The sequence below is a fragment of the Bubalus kerabau genome, chromosome 19, assembly GCF_029407905.1.
Source record: "Bubalus kerabau isolate K-KA32 ecotype Philippines breed swamp buffalo chromosome 19, PCC_UOA_SB_1v2, whole genome shotgun sequence".
NCBI classification, from domain to species: domain Eukaryota; kingdom Metazoa; phylum Chordata; class Mammalia; order Artiodactyla; family Bovidae; genus Bubalus; species Bubalus kerabau.
The window spans coordinates 3,229,880-3,248,515 of NC_073642.1; positions in this window are offsets into that span (position 1 = coordinate 3,229,880).

An 18,636-nucleotide genomic window follows, 5' to 3' on the forward strand; every position below is an offset into this window, starting at 1 on the left:
AGGGGCATGCATTTATTTCTGGGATTTCTATCATGTTCCATCTGTCTATATTTCTATTTTGGGGCCAGTACCATACGTTTTAGATGACTGTAACTTTGTAGTGTAGTCTGAATTCAAGGAACCTCTTTATTCCAGATCTGTTTTTATTCCTCAAGAATGCTTTGGCTATTAAGGTACTTTTGTGTCTATATTCAAATTTTCAAATTTTTTTGTTCTAGTACCATGAAAAATATCACTGGTGATTTGATAGAGATTTCATTGAATCTGTAGATTGCCTTGGATAGTATCATTATTTTGACAACATTGATTCTTCCAATCCATGAGCATGGCATATCTTTCTGATTGTATCTTCTTTGATTTCTTTCAAAAGCTTCTTATAATTTTTGGAAAGTGGGTCTTTTGTCTCCTTTAGATAGGTTTATTCCTAGGTATTTTATTCTTTTAGAAGTGATGGTAAATTAGATGAATATTTCTTGAATTTCTCTCTGTGGTCTTTTTTTTGCCATTTTATTTTTTAATTGAAGGATAACTGCTTTACAGAATTTTCTTGTTTTCTGTTGAACATCAACAAAAATCAGCCATAGGTACACCCATGTCCCCTCCCTCCTGATCCTTCCTTCCATCTCTCTTCCCGTCTCACCTTTATAGATTGCCACACAGCCCATGTTTGAGTTTCCTGAGTCATACAGCAAATTCCTATTGGCTATCTATTTTCCATATGGTATTGTAAGTTTCTGTGTTACTCTTTCCATACATCTCATCCTCTCTCTCCTCCCCTCCCCACCTGTCCATAGGTCTATTTTCTGTGTTTGTTTCTCCATTGTTGCCCTGTAGATAAGTTAATCAGCACCATCTTTCTAGATTTCATATATATACATCAGTATATGGTATTTATATTTCTCTTTCTGACTTACTTCACTCTGTATAATAGGCTCTAGGTTCGTCCACCTCATTAGAACTGACTCAAAAGCATTCCTTATATGGCTGAGTAGTATTCCATTGTATATATGTACTGCAGCTTCTTTATCCATTCATCTGTCGATGGGCATCTAGGTTGCTTCCATGTTCTAGCTTTTTTAAGTAGTGCTGCAATGAACATTGGGATACATGTGTCTTTTTCACTTTTGGTTTCCTCAGGGTATACTCAGGGTTTTCTGGGTCATATGGTGGGTTTATTCCTAGTTTTTTAAGGAATCTCCATACCATCTTCCATAGTGGCTGTATCAATCTACATTCCCACCTCTTTCTGGTCTTTTGTTGCTAGTGTGTAGAAATGCAACAGATTTCTGTGTGTTAATTTTGTAACCTTCAGCTTTACATAAGTCATTGATGAGTTCTAGTAGTTTTCTGGTAGTGTCTTTGGGACTTTCCATGTATAGTATCATGTCATCTACAAACAGTGACAGTTTAACTTCTTGATTTCCAATTTGGATTCCTTTTGTTTCTGTCTCTTCTCTGAAAAAAAAGTAGCTAAGACTTCCAAGACTTTTCTTCTCTGGAAAAAAAAAAAAAGAAAATAGTTAAGATTTCCAAAATTATGTTGAAGAAAAGTGGCAAGATTTATCCTTATCCTTGTATTGTTCTTGATTTTAGAGGAAAGGCTTTCAGTTCTTCACCATTGAGTATGATGCTAGCCGTAGGTTGTCATATATGGCTTTAATTATGTTGAGCTATGTTCCCTCTATGCCCACTTTCTGGGGAGTTTTAATCATACATGAGTACTGAATTTTGTCAAAAGCTTTTTCTGCATCTATTGAGATTATACGGTTTTTTAATCTTCAATTTGTTGATGTGGCATCTCACACTGATTGATTTGCAGATATTGAAAAATCCTAGGATAAATCCCATTTGATCATGGCATATGACTCTCTTAATGTACCGTTAGATTCAGATTGCTAGTATTTTGTTAAGGATATTTGTATGTATGTTCATCAGTGATATGGGCTTGTAATTTTCTTTTATTTTGGTATTTTTGTCTGGTTTTGGTATTAGGGTGATGATGGCCTCAAAGAATGAGTTTGGGAGTTTTCCTTGCTCTGTAGTTTTTTGGAACTGTTTCAGAGGGATAGGTGTTAGCTCTTCTGTAAATGTTTGATAGAATTTACCTGACAAGCCATCAGGTCCTGAACTTTTGCTTGTTGGGAGTTTTCAGATCACAGTTTCATTTCCTATGCTTGTGATTGGTCTGTTTATATCTGTAAGACTGTACCTTTCTTAGAATTTGTCCATTTCTTCCAGGTTGTCCATTTTATTGGCATACAGTTGCTTGCAGTAATCTTTTATGATCCTTTGTATTTATGTGGTGTCAGTTGTAGATTCTCCTTTTTCATTTCTAATCTTATTGATTTGAGTCCTCTCCCTTTTTCTGATGAGTTTGGATAAAGGTTTATCAATTTTGTTTATCTTTTCAAATAATCACCTTTTCACTTGATTGTTTTCTTTGTCTCTATTTCTTTTCTTTCTGTTCTGATCTTTATGATTTCTTTCCTTCTACTAACTTTAGGCTTCAGTTGTTCTTCTCTCTCTAGTTGCTTTAGGTGTAAGGTTGCTGCTGCTGCTGCTAAATCACATCAGTCATGTCTGACTCTGTGTGATCCTATAGAAGGCAGCCCACCAAGCTCCTCTGTCCCTGGGATTCTCCAGGCAAGAATACTGGAGTGGGTTGTCATTTCGTTCTCCAGTGCATGAAAGTGAAAAGTGAAAGTGAATTTGCTCAGTCATGTCCGGCTCTTCATGACCCCATGGACTGTAGCCTACCAGGCTCCTCTGTCCCTGGGATTTTCCAGGCAAGAGTACTGGAGTGGGGTGCCATTGCCTTCTCCGAGGGGTAAGGTTATGTTGTTTATATGATATTTTTCTTTTTTTCCTGGGGTAAGATTGTATAGCTATAAACCTCCTCATTAGAACTGCTTTTGCTGCATCCCATAGGTTTGAATCATTGTGCTTTCATCTTCATGTGTCTATCAGCATTTTTTAATTTCCTCTTTAATTTTTTCAGTGATTCATTGCTTGTTTAGTAGCATATTGTTTAGCCTTCATGTATTTGTGTTTTATAGTTTTTTTATTATAGTTTATTTGTAATTTCACAGCATTGTGATCAGAAAAGATGCTTGATGACTTCCATTCTTGATAACTTCAGTTTTCTTAAATTTACCAAGACTCATCTTTTTGCCCAGCATATGGTCAATCCTGGATAATATTCTGTGTGCGTTTGAGAAGAGTATGTATTCTGGAGCTTTTGGCTGGATTGCTCTATAAATATTAACTAAGTTTATCTGGTCCAACGTGTCATTGAAGGCCTGTGTTTCCTTATTGATTTTCTGTCTGGATTGCTCTGTCCATTAGTAAAAGTGAAATGGTAAAGTCCACCACTGTATTTGTGTTACTGTTGATCTTTCCCTTTATGACTGTTAGTATTTGCCTTATGTACTGAGGTGTGACTATGTTGGGTGCTTATATATTTATAACTGTTATATCTTCTTGGCTTGATGCTTTGATCATTATGCAGTGCCCTTCTTAGTTTCTTGTAACAGTCTTTATTTTAAATCTATTTTGTCTGATATGAATATTGCTGTTCCAACTTTCTTTTGATTTCCATTTGCATGGAGTATGTTCTTTCATCCCCAGACTTTCAGTCTGTACGTGTCCCTAGGTTTGAGGTGGGTCTTTTGTAGACAGCGTATATATGGGTTTTGCATCAACTCATTCAGTGTATGTCTTTCAGTTGGCACATTTGATCTGTTTACATTTAAGTTAATTATCAATATTTGTATCCCTATTGCCATTTTCTTAATTGTTTGGGGTTTTGCTTTGTGGGTCTTTTTTCTTTCTTTTCTATTGTGGTTTGATGATCATCTTTAGAGTTGGGTTTGGGTTGATTTTTTCTCTTGTGTGTGTATCTATTGCAGTTTTTTGGTTTGCTATTCCCATGAGGTTTTGTTTTGTTTTAAAATTAAATTTATTTATTTTAATTAGAGGCTAATTACTTTATAAGGTTTTGATATAGTAGTCTTTATATGTACAAGTTTGTTTGTTTGTTTTGAGTTGCTAGTGGCTTCACAACTTAGAGGAGTTCCTTAAGCATTTGTTGTAAATTTGATCTGGTGCTGCTGATTTCACTTAACTTTTGCTTTTTGTAAAGCTTTTGATTTCTCTGTCAAATTTGAATGAGAGTGTTACTTCATCTGGAACATAATCCTCTGCTCTTCATTTTGTCTGATCTTCAGTGATTGTTGTTTTCATTCTGTAGGCTGTAGGGTTTTAGCTCTTCTTATTTCTGTTGTCTTCCCTGTGGTGAATAAGACTATCTAAGAAGCTCATGCAAACTTCCTGACTGGAGGGACTGGTGGTAGTCAGAACTAGATCATGCTCTGGTGGCTAAGGTTATGTTCAGTAAAACTTTAATCTGCTTTTCTGCTGATGGTTGAAGCTGTGTTCCCTCCCTGTTAGTTGTTTGGCCTGAGGTAACACAGCACTGGAGCCTACAGGCTAAGGCTTCTGGAAGGGCTTACACCAATAAATACATCCCAGAACTCCTGCTTCCATTGCTCTTGGCCCCACAATGAGGCATATTTATACACACACACACACCCACACCCCTCTGCCTCTTCAGAAGATGCTCCAGCACTAGCAGGTAGGTTTCGTTCAGTCTCCTATGTGTCACTGCTCCTTTCCTCTGAGTTGCATAAAACTCTGTGTGTGCCCTCCAAGATTGGAGTCTCTGTTTCTCCCAGTCTTATCGAAGTCCTGCAATCAAATCCTTCAGTTCAGTTCAGTTCAGTCGCTCAGTCGGGTCCGACTCTTTGCGACCCCATGAATCGAAGCACGCCAGGCCTCCCGGCTCATCACCATCTCCCAGAGTTCACTCAAACTCATGTCCAGCGAGTCGGTGATGCCATCCAGCCATCTCATCCTCTGTCGTTCCCTCTTCTCCTGCCCCCAATCCCTCCCAACATCAGAGTCTTTTCCAATGAGTCAACTCTTCGCATGAGGTGGCCAAAGTACTGGACTTTCAGCTTTAACATCATTCCCTCCAAAGAACACCCAGGGCTGATCTCCTTCAGAATGGACTGGTTGAATCTCCTTGCAATCCAAGGGACTCTCAAGAGTCTTCTCCAGCACCACAGTTCAAAAGCATCAATGCTTCGGTGCTCAGCTTTCTTCACAGTCCAACTTTCACATCCATGCATGACCACTGGGAAAACCATAGCCTTGACTAGACGGACCTTTGTTGGCAAAGTAATGTCTCTGCTTTTCAATATGCTATCTAGGTTGGTCATAACTTTTCTTTCAAGGAGTAAGCATCTTTTAATTTCATGGATGCTGGCCTTCAAAGTCAGATTCTCTGGGGATTCCTACTCTTGTTGCCAGATATTCAAGATGAGAAGCCTGATGTGGGGCTCAGAATGTTCACTCCAGGGAGAACTTCTGTGATATAAATGTTCTCCAGTTTCCAGGTTGTCTACCCACTGGTTATGGAATCTGATTTTAGTTTTATTGCACTATTCCTATTGTCTCACTGTAGCTTCTCCTTTGTCTTTGGATGTAGGATATCATTTTTTGTGGGTTCCAGTGTCTTTCTGTTGGTGCTTGTTCAGCAGTTAATTGATTTTGGTGCTCTCATAAGAAGTGAGTGCACATCCTTCTACTCTGCCATTTTGAACCAATCACAGTCTTTGTTTTAAAGTCTATTTTGTCTGATATAAGTAATGCTACCCCAGGTGTTTTTTTTTTTTTTTTGTATGTGTGTTTCCATTTGCATGGTATACCTTTTTCTAGCCTTTCACTTTCAGTCTATGTGTGTCTTTAGATCTAAAGTGAGTCTCATGTAGGCAGCATATATTTTTAAAATATATTTTAATTTTAAGATATATTTATCTTATTTTAAAAATACTATACTTTATGTCTTTTGACTAGAGCATTTAGTCCATTTACATTTAAATAAATTTTGGTCATAACAAACACCCTCTTCCAACAACACAAGAGAAGACTCTATACATGGACATCACCAGATGGTCAACACCGAAATCAGATTGATTATATTCTTTGCAGCCAAAGATGGAGAAGCTCTATACAGTCAGCAAAAACAAGACCAGGAGCTGACTGTGGCTCAGACCATGAACTCCTTATTGCCAAATTCAGACTTAAATTGAAGAAAGTGGGGAAAACCCCTAGACCATTCAGGTATGACCTAAATCAAATCCCTTATGATTATACAGTGAAAGTGAGAAATAGATTTAAGGGCCTAGATCTGATAGATAGAGTGCCTGATGAACTATGGAATGAGGTTCATGACATTGTACAGGAGACAGGGATCAAGACCATTCCCATAGAAAAGAAATGCAAAAAAGAAAATGGCTGTCTGGGGAGGCCTTACAAATAGCTGTGAAAACAAGAGAAGCGAAAAGCAAAGGAGAAAAGGAAAGATATAAGCATCTGAATGCAGAGTTCCAAAGAATAGCAAGAAGAGATAAGAAAGCCTTCTTCAGCAATCAAAGCAAAGAAATAGAGGAAAACAAAAGAATGGGAAAGACTAGGGATCTCTTCAAGAAAATCAGAGATACCAAAGGAACATTTCATGCAAAGATGAGCTCGATAAAGGACAGAAATGGTATGGACCTAACATAAGCAGAAGATAAGAAGAGGTGGAAAGAATACACAGAAGAACTGTACAAAAAAGATCTTCATGACCCAGATAATCACGATGGTGTGATCACTCATCTAGAGCCAGACATCCTGGAATGTGAAGTCAAGTGGGCCTTAGAAAGCATCACTATGAACAAACTAGTGGAGGTGATGGAATTCCAGTTGAGCTATTTCAAATCCTGAAAGATGATGCTATGAAAGTGCTGCAACTCAATATGCCAGCAAATTTGGAAAACTCAACAGTGGCCACAGGACTGGAAAAGGTCAGTATTCATTCCAATGCCAAAGAAAGGCAATGCCAAAGAATGCTCAAACTACTGCACAATTGCACTCATCTCACACGCTAGTAAAGTAATGCTCAAAATTCTCCAAGCCCGGCTTCAGCAATATGTGAACTGTTAACTTCCTGATGTTCAAGCTGGTTTTAGAAAAGGCAGAGGAACCGGAGATCAAATTGCCAACATCCGCTGGATCATGGAAAAAGCAAGAGAGTTCCAGAAAAGCATCTATTTCTGCTTTATTGACTATGCCAAAGCCTTTGACTGTGTGGATCACAATAAACTGTGGACAATTCTTAAAGAGATGGGAATACCAGACCACCTGATCTGCCTCTTGAGAAATTTGTGTGCAGGTCAGGAAGCAACAGTTAGAACTGGACATGGAACAAAAGACTGGTTCCAAATAGGAAATGGAGTTCGTCAAGGCTGTATATTGTCACCCTGTTTATTTAACTTATATGCAGAGTACATCATGAGAAACACTGGACTGGAAGAAACACAAGCTGGAATCAAGATTGCCGGGAGAAATATCAATAACCTCAGATATGCAGATGACACCACTCTTATGGCAGAAAGTGAAGAGGAACTCAAAAGCCTCTTGATGAAAGTGAAAGAGGAGAGTGAAAAAGTTGGCTTAAAGCTCAACATTCAGAAAACGAAGATCATGGCATCCAGTCCCACCACTTCATGGGAAATAGATGGGGAAACAGTGTCAGACTTTATTTTTCTGGGCTCCAAAATCACTACAGATGGTGACTGCAGCCATGAAATTAAAAGATGCTTACTCCTTGGAAGGAAAGTTATGACCAGCCTAGATAGCATATTCAAAAGCACAGACATTACTTTGCCAACAAAGGTCCGTCTAGTCAAGGCTATGGTTTTTCCTGTGGTCATGTATGGATGTGAGAGTTGGACTGTGAAGAAAGCTGAGTGCCAAAGAATTGATGCTGTTGAACTGTGGTGTTGGAGAAGACTCTTGAGAGTCCCTTGGACTGCAAGGAGATCCAACCAGTCCATTCTGAAGGAGATCAGCCCCCCGTGTTCTTTGGAAGGAATGATGCTAAAGCTGAAACTCCAGTACTTTGGCCACCTCATGTGAAAAGTTGACTCATTGGAAAAGACTCTGATGCTGGGAGGGATTGGGGGCAGGAGGAGAAGGGGACGACAGAGGATGAGATGGCTGGATGGCATCACTGACTCGATGGCCGTGAGTCTGGGTGAACTCCGGGAGTTGGTGATGAACAGGGAGGCCTGGAGTGCTGCGATTCATGAGGTCGCAAAGAGTCGGACCTGACTGAGTGACTGATCTGATCTGATCTGATGTAGTTATTGCCATTTCATTAATTGTTTCCTAGTTGATGTAGTTATTTTTATTCCTTTCTTCTTTTGCTCTCTTGCCTTGTGATTCAATGACTTTCTGTAGTGTTATGTTTGGATTCCTTTCTTTCATGTGTGTGTGTTTCTATTACAGGTATTTGGTTTGTGATTATTATGTTCATCTGTAGCAGCTTACATATATATGTGATTATTTTAAGTTGATGATCTTTTAAGTTTGAAGGCATTCAAGAGTTTTACTCCAATCCCCCTTTCAGTTCAGTTCAGTCGCTCAGTCGTGTCCGACTCTTTGTGACCCCATGAAATCCCCCTTTAACTTATTGTTTTTTAACATATTATTGTACATCTTTTTGTTTTGTGGATATAGATTTTACTAGTACTGTTAGTCTTCTTTAGCTTTTAAAAAACTATGTATTTGCCTTTTCCAGTGAGATTTCTTTAATAATTTTTCACATTTCTAGTTGTAAGCTTTTCTTTTATGCTTAGAGAATTCCTTTTAACTTTTCTTGTATATTCAGTTTAGTGGTGGGGCTTCCCAAGTGGCACTAGTGGTAAAGAATCCTCCTGCCAATGCAGGAGACATAAGAGATGCCAGTTCAATCCCTCGATGGGGAAGATCCCCTGAAGTAGGAAATGGCAAACCACTCTAGTATTCTTGCTTGGGAAATCCCATGGACATATTTCTAGTTGTAAGCTTTTCTTTTTTGCTTAGAGAAGTCCCTTTATCATTTCTTGTAGATTCAGTTTAATGGTGCTGCACTTGTTTGACTTTTGCTTATCTTTAGTTCTCTTTCAAATATGAATGGTAATTTAAATAGGTAGAGTATTCTTGGTTGTGGGTTTTTTCCTTTCATCACTTTGAATATATCATGCCACTCTCCTCTTGCCTGCAAAGTTTATGCTGATAAGTCCTGTGATATTCTTAGGGGAGTTCCTTTGTATGTAACTAGTTGCTCTTCTCTTGCTGGTTTTGAGTTTCTCTCTTTAATTTTAGCCATTTTACTTCTAATGTGTATTGATGTGAATCTTTTTGGTTTATTTTTTTTGTGGACTCTCTGTGCTTTCTGGACTTAAATGTCTATTTCCTTCCCTGGGTTAGAAAAGTTTTCAACTATTATTTCTTCAAATAAGTTCTCAGCCTCTTTCTTTTTCTCCTCTCCTTCTAGGACCCCTGTAATGTGGATGTTAACATGCTTGATATTGTTCCAGAAGTCTTTTTTTTCTGTTTACCTTGGGCGATTTCCACTACTCTGTCTTCCTGTTTGCTGATCTGTTCTTCCTTATCATCTAATCTACTGTTGATTCCTTCCAGTGTATTTTTCTATCATTTATAATATTCTTCAGTACTGTTTTGGTCTTCTATTTTCTAACTTTTAATTGAAATTCTCACTGTGTCCATCTGTTTTTTTTCTCCTGAGTTTATTGAGTATCTTTATGATCATTATCTTGAACCCTTAACAAGTAGATTTCTTATCTCTAGTTCATTTAGTTCTTCTAAGGTTTTGTCTCCTGATTTTGCCCAGTTTTCTGTGTATACTTCTATATGTTAGGTTGGCAAGTTATGTTTCCCAATTTTTGATAAGTGGCTTATGTAGGAACTTATGTTTGAACTTCCCGGGTGGCTCAGACAGTAAAGCATCTGCCTGAAATGCAGGAGACCTGGGTTCAATCCCTGGGTCAGGAAGATCCCCTAGAGAAGGCAATGGTAACCCACTCCAGTACTCTTGCCTGGAAAATCCCATTTATGGAGGAGCCTGGTAAGCTACAGTTCATGGGGTCACAAAGAATTGGACACAACTGAGCGACTTCACTTTCTTTCTTTCTTTCTTATGTAGGAAGCATGCTATGGGGCCTTGTAGCATGCACCTCTCTGGTCACCAAAACTGTATGTTTTGAGGTGCTCCCTATGTGGGCTGCATGCCCCCTTCTGCTGTGGCAGGACTGACTACAATGGGAACACCAGTAGATAGGGCTTGGTACTTGCCTGGTTGACAGTGAGGCTGTGCCTCATGTGGTGGAAGAGTGCAATAGACTTCCCATTTAGTTGGCTGTGTGGCCCAGGGCAGCAAGGGCATTTGTTGACCTGTGGCAAGCAAGGCAGTGTCTCCAAATGGCTGTCTGTTTGATCTGGGTGAGAGGCATAGGCTCGTGTTGGCCCACTGGGGTGTGTGGCTGGGCTATCTGTGTGACTTCCTACATGATCAGGGGGTTGTTGGGGCTGGTGCATCCTGCTGGTTGGCAGCTAAGCCCTTGAAACTTGAGGCAAGATTCTCAAATGATACTTGCCCGTGATGATATCATTGTGGAAGAATGAGTTCCACAAAATGGCTGCTGCCAGCACCTCTCCCCCCAGGAGGCTCTCCAAGATCAGCAAATGGGTCTGACTCAGGCTCCCTTCAAACTACTGTCTTTGTTTTGGGACTTGGGTGTGTTTGGGAATTTGCAGGTGCTCCTTAAGAGCAGAGTATATGTTTTGTATAGCCATCTTACTAACATAAGCCCTAAACATAGGCCCAGCTGGTTTTCAAAGCCAGATATCCTGGGTGCTCATCTTCCCAGTGCAGGATCCTTGAACTAGGGAGCCTGATATGGGGTTCAGGCTCCTTGCTCTTTGGACAGGATCTCTATCACCATTATGACATTCCTCCCATTTGTGGGTCACTGACCCAGGGGTGTAGGTCTTGATGATATGCATCACTACCTCTCCTCCTCACCTCAGTATGGTTCCTTCTTTATATCTTTAGTTATGGAAAATCTTTTCTGCTAACCATCATGTTGTTCTCATGGATAGTTGCTTTGTACATAGTTGTAGTTTTGGTGTGCCTGTGGAGAGAAGGTAGTTCAGAGTATTCCTACTCCATCTTTGAAAACAAGCTGGAATGTATTCTTAAGAGCAGAGGTTCCCTCCAACCCTTTATCTTTGCTGCACTTATGATGTGGAAATTCACAGTTAAAAGCCTTCAGCTTGTACCCCTCTGCCTATTCCAGGCTCTCACTATGACTACCTGTAACCCCCAAATGTACTTCTATAAATCAAGTGCCCATTGTACTTGCTTACACCTTCAGATCTCTGGGAAAGTGACTTCTTATCTAATGTGGAAAGTCTTGTTCTTGATGTAATTCAGCGGAAGCATCTTTTCTTTTTAAAATTCCATTTCCTTGGAGATCACAGATATGTCTTTTCCTATTTGAATGTTAAAAACATCCTACTCACAGGCAGGTAAAGAGAAGCCTGTAATCTGATTCTGTTTCAGAGAAGCAGCACTCAGCATGTGGTCAGGGAGTAATGTGAGTGGATTGATGGCCACCTTTGTTTCCATGGTTACCAGACCCTGCTGTTGAGAAAGGTTCTCTGCTCCTCCACCCTGTGGTACTTAATGCTTTATTAGTATAATCATCTCTCAATACATGCAGAGGATTAGTTTTAGGACCCCCCATGGATACCAAACTTCATGAGTGCTCAAATCAGTTACAGCTGGCCCTCCATATCTGTGGGTTCTGCATCTGCAGATATGAGAAGGCTCACTGTATTTAATCAGTGTCAGCTAACACCTATAGGATGCATATATTATGTCAACTTTCACCACAAAATGCTCGTAATTCTCTAGTTACACTATATCTCCAGGGTTTTGTTGGGAGGAGCCCTAAGGACAATAAAGACTTCCTAAAATTATGCACTTGATGTTATAGTTATAATGATTCACTAAGTATTAGGCATATTTTCTGTCTTGGGAGAAACATGTTCTTCCTTCTGTAAAGTGAGGTGATCAGGCTCCTCCACTCAAAGAGTGAGGAACAGGTTATTTTCTCTGGATCTCAGTTTCCTTATTCTTACTACAGAATGGGAATTGCATTGCCCCTGGGTTCTTGTAACCACTGATGATAGAGCAGTAGGGGTAATGATTGAGAAACTGGGCCTTCAAGTTAGAACTGAATTAAAATTCAGCTCCAATCCTACGTTTTCCACTGATTCACTCTCTGAACTTGACAATCTGCTGAATAGATCTGCACCTTACTTTCCTCAACTGCAGAATGGGAAGAACAATACCTACCTCCCAAGGTGAAGTAAAGAATGAGACATATTGGGACTTCCCTTATAGTCCAGTGGCTAAGACTCCATGCTCCTAATACAGGGGGCCTAGGTTCAATCCCTGGTCAGGGAACAAAGATCCCACATGCCTCAACTAAGCCCCAGCACAGCCAAATAAATAAATATTTTTTTAAAAAAGAGTGAGACATGCCAAGCCCAGTGGAGTTGCATTTTCAGTAGTCATACACATTAGCATCAATTTCCTGGTTTTCACATTGGGTAGGTCTGGGAAGGAGAAGGCAATGGCACCCCACTCCAGTACTCTTGCCTGGAAAATCCCATGGATGGAGGAGCCTGGTAAGCTGCAGTCCATGGGGTCGCTAGGAGTCGGACACAACTGAGCGACTTCATTCACTTTTCACTTTCATGCATTGGAGAAGGAAATGGCAACCCGCTTGTGTTCTTGCCTGAAGAATCCCAAGGATGGGGGAGCCTGGTGGGCTGCTGTCTATGGAGTCACACAGAGTTGGACACGACTGAAGCAATGTAGCAGCAGCAGCAGCAGCAGGTCTGGGAAGGAGTGCAGAGTGCAAATGACAGAGTCTCAGAGTAAATCTTCAGTTGGCATAATTAATGAAGATGCAGGTTAAATATTTGACCAGCGATAAGAAATTTATCTTCATGAATACTGCAGCTCTGATCCCATAGCCTATGTATGTAGTAAGAGGAAGCATTTCTTTTGTTTAAAGCACTGTGTACCCAATTTGCATTCAGAGAAAGGTTGTGGAATCATCCAGGCCCACTGCAAATAAGAAATCCAGATACCAGCAAGGGCAATGTTTTTGTGAGAATGTTGGGCTATTAATCATAAATAAAATAACAGGGCACTGTTATTTATAGCAAACTGTTTCTAGGGATATAATAAGATCCTGTTCAGAACTCTCATGTTTTTTTTCCCCACAGAAGAGTACAGTGATTTTTTAGATGAAATAAAAATTCCATATTTACATGAGCCCTGAGTATTTGTGGCTTTTAGACCTTGGCATCAATCAGCCCCTGCAGGATGGGCAGGTGTGAAGGGAAGCCAGCATGTAGCTGGCTCCCTTTAATAATGATTGGGTACATGAAGCCCCTTTAGGTTGGAAATGACTGACTAGCCCCAGAAAAACCAAGATGAGCTCTTGCACCTTCCTTTGCTAGATGACTGAAAAGTCCCTGGTCACCTTCTGTTGTGCTGGAAGCGGGGGCAGTAGCCGTCATTCAATCAGATGTCCTTTTCATGGTCCCTCTAGAGTTAGAAGCTGCCCCTTCCCAGGAAATTTGTGTGTGTGTGTGTTGGGGGGGGGGGGGTGCTAGTTTATGAAAGTTCACTTGTGCTCACTCCCTTCTATGATGATCTCCAAACTCCTTGAAGTCCATGGTCTCAGTTTTTGTAGTTTCTGGATAGAGCAGGCATTTAAATATTTGTGGAAGTAATGAATGACTTTATGCATGCCTTTGGACCTGTCCTCTAGCAAACAGGAGATGTGGTAGGCTGAAAAATGGCTGCCCTTACCAAAGATATCCATATCCTAATCCCTGTAACTGGTACATAATTGGTTTTTTGGAAAAAAGGGTCTTTGGAGATGCAATCAAGAGATGAGAAAATTATCTTAGATTATGGAGTGGGCCCTAAGTTCAGTTGCATATGTTTTTAGAAGAGGGGAAACAGAGAGACTTAACTACAGACAGAAGAGGAGAAGGTGATGTGGAAAGGGAGGCAGGCATTGGAGTAATGCAGCACAAGCCAAGGATTGCCAATAGCCACCACAAACTGGGGTAGAGTGTTCCCAGAGTCCCAGGAGGGAAGGTTGCCTACTGACAACTTGGTTTTATAATAGTGAAATCAGTTACATGTTTCTGGCCTCAAGGACTATGAGAAATAAACTTCTGCTACTGTAAGCCACCAAGTGTGCAGTAGTTTGTTAGAGTAGCCATGGAAAACAAATACAGAAGACATAGCCATTTCTTCATCAACAACCAAAGTCTGCCTTGTCACAATGTCAGATAAGATGCTGTGTCCTACACAGATTCTACTAGTGTGATAACTATATTCTATCCACATACTATTCGCTAAGAAGAGAATCTTTAAAAACAGCTTTCAAAATTATTATAAAAGTAAAATACATTTATCATAGAAAAAGAAGTCAAAACAGCACAGTAAAGTATAAAGTAAATGTGACCTCTGCTCTTAGAGGTCATATCCCAGGGCAGTCTTCTAGCTGTATTTATATTCTTCTTTAAATTATTATGAATAGAAGTATATTTACATCTACTCATTTTAACACAAACTATGTCATTCATTCACATCACACGGTTCCTTTTTATTCATTAAAAATAAAATTTGGGAGATCTTTCCATATGTTTATACAGATATTTCCTCATTTTTTAAAACAATTGTGTAAACGTTTTATTATATGAAACTATCACAGTTGATTTAACTGGTCCAAAACCAGGAATTATTAAGGTAACTGAATATGCTTCTGTTTTGGCAGACAGGATGACTTTAAACAATACTTACAAAAGCTTAGAATATCTTTCTTTTCCTAAACCATGGCAAACTATTGCAATTGTGTTCAAAAGATAACATGGCTAATGAAGAGGTTTGCTGCTGCTGCTGCTAAGTCGCTTCAGTCGTGTCCGACTCTGTGCAACCCCATAGACGGCAGCCCACCAGGCTCCCCGGTCCCTGGGATTCTCCAGGCAAGAATACTGGAGTGGGTTGTCATTTCCTTTTCCAATGCATGAAGAAGAAAAGTGAAAGTAAAGTCACTCAGTCGTGTCTGACTCCTAGCGACCCTATGGACGGCAGCCTACCAGGCTCCCCCGTCCATGGGATTTTCCAGGCAAGAGTACTGGAGTGGGTTGCCATTGCCTTCTCCAGAAGAGGTTTGGGTTCCTCACAATAACTGTGGGCCTGGGGAGCAGCCTGGGATCCACCCTCTTTTTTTGACTCCTAAACTCTCCGGCAGTGGACAAACACCCCGGCAGTTTGTTCATCCATTCCTTCATTCAAACAGTGGGCTTCAGAACCTTCTATGTTCCCAGAGCTGTGCCAGCATTCTGGAGGAAAGAAAGATGAGTAAATCAAAACATCCTACCTTCAAGTAGCTTGTTGCCAAACGACAGGACCCCTGTGCATCCCACAAGTGTGGGATGTGGGGTAATGGCAGATGAGCTCAGTAAGGTCAGGTGAGGCCAAGCAGGGATCAAACCTGTGTCCCCTGCAGTGGAAGTGCAGAGTCTTAACCACTGGACCATCAGGGAAATCCCAGATACTCCTTTTTAAAGGAGCAAGGAATCAAGAAATAGGAGTGAGGCACAGAAAGGAAGACTTTCAGGATGAGGCATTGAATTGATGACCAGAAAGTTAGATGAAGACGAGTTAGGAGGCTAGTTGTAGTGGCCACGAGGAACAGGCAAGAGGTAACAGGGGTCCCCAGGAATCACCAAACATGCGGGGAAAAGCCAGACATGAAGATTTTTTTTAATTGAAGTATAGTTTAATTTACAGTATTATTTAGTTTCAGGTGTACAACATACTGAATGAATATATTAATAAATTATACTCTATTAAACATTATTATAAAATGTTGGCTATATTCCCTGTGCTGTTCAGTATATACTTGTAGTTTATTTTATTTTATACATAGTAGTTTCCATGGGGGCTTCCCAGCTGGTGCTATTGATAAAGAACTCACCTGCCATGCAGTGGTGGTAATTGAGGCCGGTTAGATCTCCAGGTTGGGAAGATCCTCTGGAAGAGGGCAGGGCAATCCACTCCAGTATTCTTGCCTGAAGAATCCCATGGACAGAAGAGCCTGGCATGCTGCAGTCCATGGGATCGCAAAGAGCGGGACACACTGAAGTGACCTAGCATAGACAACACAGTAGTCTCTACACCTTAATCCCATACCCCCATCTTGCCCCTCTCCTCTTCTCTCTCCTCAGTGGAAACCACTAATTTGTTCTCTGTATCTTGAAACTGTTTTAAAGGGTGTGTGTCTGGTGTGTGTGTGTGTGTTTTAATCAAAAGATTTTTAACCATGAGATCAAAACTGGAGCAACAGGATAACTGATGAGGCTGGCTTTCCTCAGGACTAGGAGAACAGGGGCAAGTGGGCTCCCCGAGGTTGCAAATACAGGTGGGGGTGGGCCTGGAGTCCTCCCTCTCCTCCTAAGGGCATTGGGAACAACTTCCTCTTCAAGCCTGGCAGACGTAGGTCTCTGTACTCCTGGGCATTGCCCTTGACCCTGAGAAGAGTTCTGAATGAGCTCCGCCATCCCCCAGGCAACCGAGCCCCCTCCTGAAGCCCCTCCGGAGCCCCTTCTTCGTGCTGCACCTGTGGGGCCAGCACAGCTGCGGTGGTAGCACCACGGTTATTAAGGGAAGAATATGCTAATGAGCAGATGCCTGTGATTAACTCGCCTTTCCTGTTGCCTGTCAAACCCACGCTGCACTTGGAAAAGATAATTAAATTGGAATCAAATGTCTGCAGTCAATATTCAGCCCTACCTAACAACAGAGGAAGTTGTGAGTCCAGCTGAAAAGGCACCTTTCCTGGAGACCCAGCAGGGTTCGGGAGTGGGGGGGAGGTGGTGGTGGGATGTGCTGAAGTCTGTGCTCAAATGACTTTCTTGGTAACAGTCAAGGGTTTAGAGGTGTGGGTCATGCTTATGACCTTGTTAATGCTGGTGCACTAGGGTAGTGCTATTTGTTCCCCTGCTGCTGCTGCTGCTGCTAAGTTGCTTCAGTAGTGTCTGACTCTGTGCAACCCCATAGATGGCAGCCCACCAGGCTCCCTGGTCCCTGGGATTCTCCAGACAAGAACACTGGAGTGCGTTGCCATTTCTCCTACTGTTCCCCTAAAATGGGACAAAACCTGGCTCAAACTGTGGGATCCAGAGCAACTGTGTGTGTGTGTGTGTGTGTCAGTCACTCAGTTGTGTCTGACTCTGCGACTCCATGGAGTGTAGCCCACCAGGCTCCTCTGTCCAGGGGATCCTCCAGGCAGGAGTAATGGAGTTGGTTGCCATTTCCTTCTCCCCAGAGCAACTAGGCCAGGCCAGTACCCGGATTGTCACAGGCACTGACCCTTCCCAGGTCTCCTGTTTTCTCAAGCTTGGCTCAGGGGCCTTTGCACACGCATTTCTGCCTCAGCTGTAGCTTCTCACCCTCTCTAGCCAGTGGTGGTTGTGATGGTGACCTGGGGGTAAGTGCCCATGACAAATCCTGCCAGATGCCTTTTCCTCATGCAACATATTTGCCCCGATGCATCTTGCAGTATGGGAAAGTGAAAAGTGCGTGGGTGACAAGTGGCTAGTTCTTTGGGTTCCAAATGGTAGTTTTCTTTAAGGACTTTCTATGAGGAAAAATTGTAGGGAGAAGCCAATGTGTCCTGCCATGCCTTGCTCCTAAAGGCCAGATGCTGCCACCATTCTCATGCCTGGGACCCAGGTGGGTATGGTAACTGGTCCAGTCCTTGTTTGTTAGCAATATCCAAGGACATCCAGAGAGGGAAATGCAGCACAAGGGAGCCCACTTGTGAGACCCAGAACCAGGACCTGCCCATTCCACACTCCCCATCCCCTCGAAACATCCCCATGTGAGTCAGATAGCTTTCCTTAATGTCCCTAGGAGATGAGTCACTCCTGATCCATTTCATTTATAGTTAGAAATGGGGAGAAGGGCTTCTCCTGGCCACCCTCTTCTACACATCTCTCTGTTAAGCAAAGGATCAATGTCTTTATTGTATGTAGGGTGGATAGTCTAAGCTCACTCTGCTCATCACACAAGAGGCCAATGAGTCCGAGGGACCAGTTGTTGAGGCAAGTAATATGACTTTATTCGGAAAGCTGGCTGACTGAGAAGATGGCAGGCTAATATCTTAAGATATCCATCTTATTGGGGTCTGGATGCCAGGGTCTCTTAAAGAGTCAGAGAGAGAGAAGCAATGAGGAACTGAAGGCAGAATAGAGAGGGAGAGGCAGTGAGGAAGTAAAAAGGGTCTTCAGTCTTGCAAAATATATCCGGGAAGGGCCAGCCTTTGGAAGGGTGTGTTAATCTTTTCTTTTTGTTGTAGCTGTTAATAGGTGGCCCTGAGAAGTGGTCACACACAGTTGTCAGAGCTGGACCATAAAGAAGGCAGAGCACCAAAGAATGCCTTCGAACTGTGGTGTTGGAGAAGACTCCTCAGAGTCTTGGACAGCAAGGAGATCAAACCAGTCAATCCTAAAGGAAATCAACCCTGAATACTCATAGGAAGGACTAATGCTAAAGCTGAAGCTCCAGTATTTTGGTCACCTGAT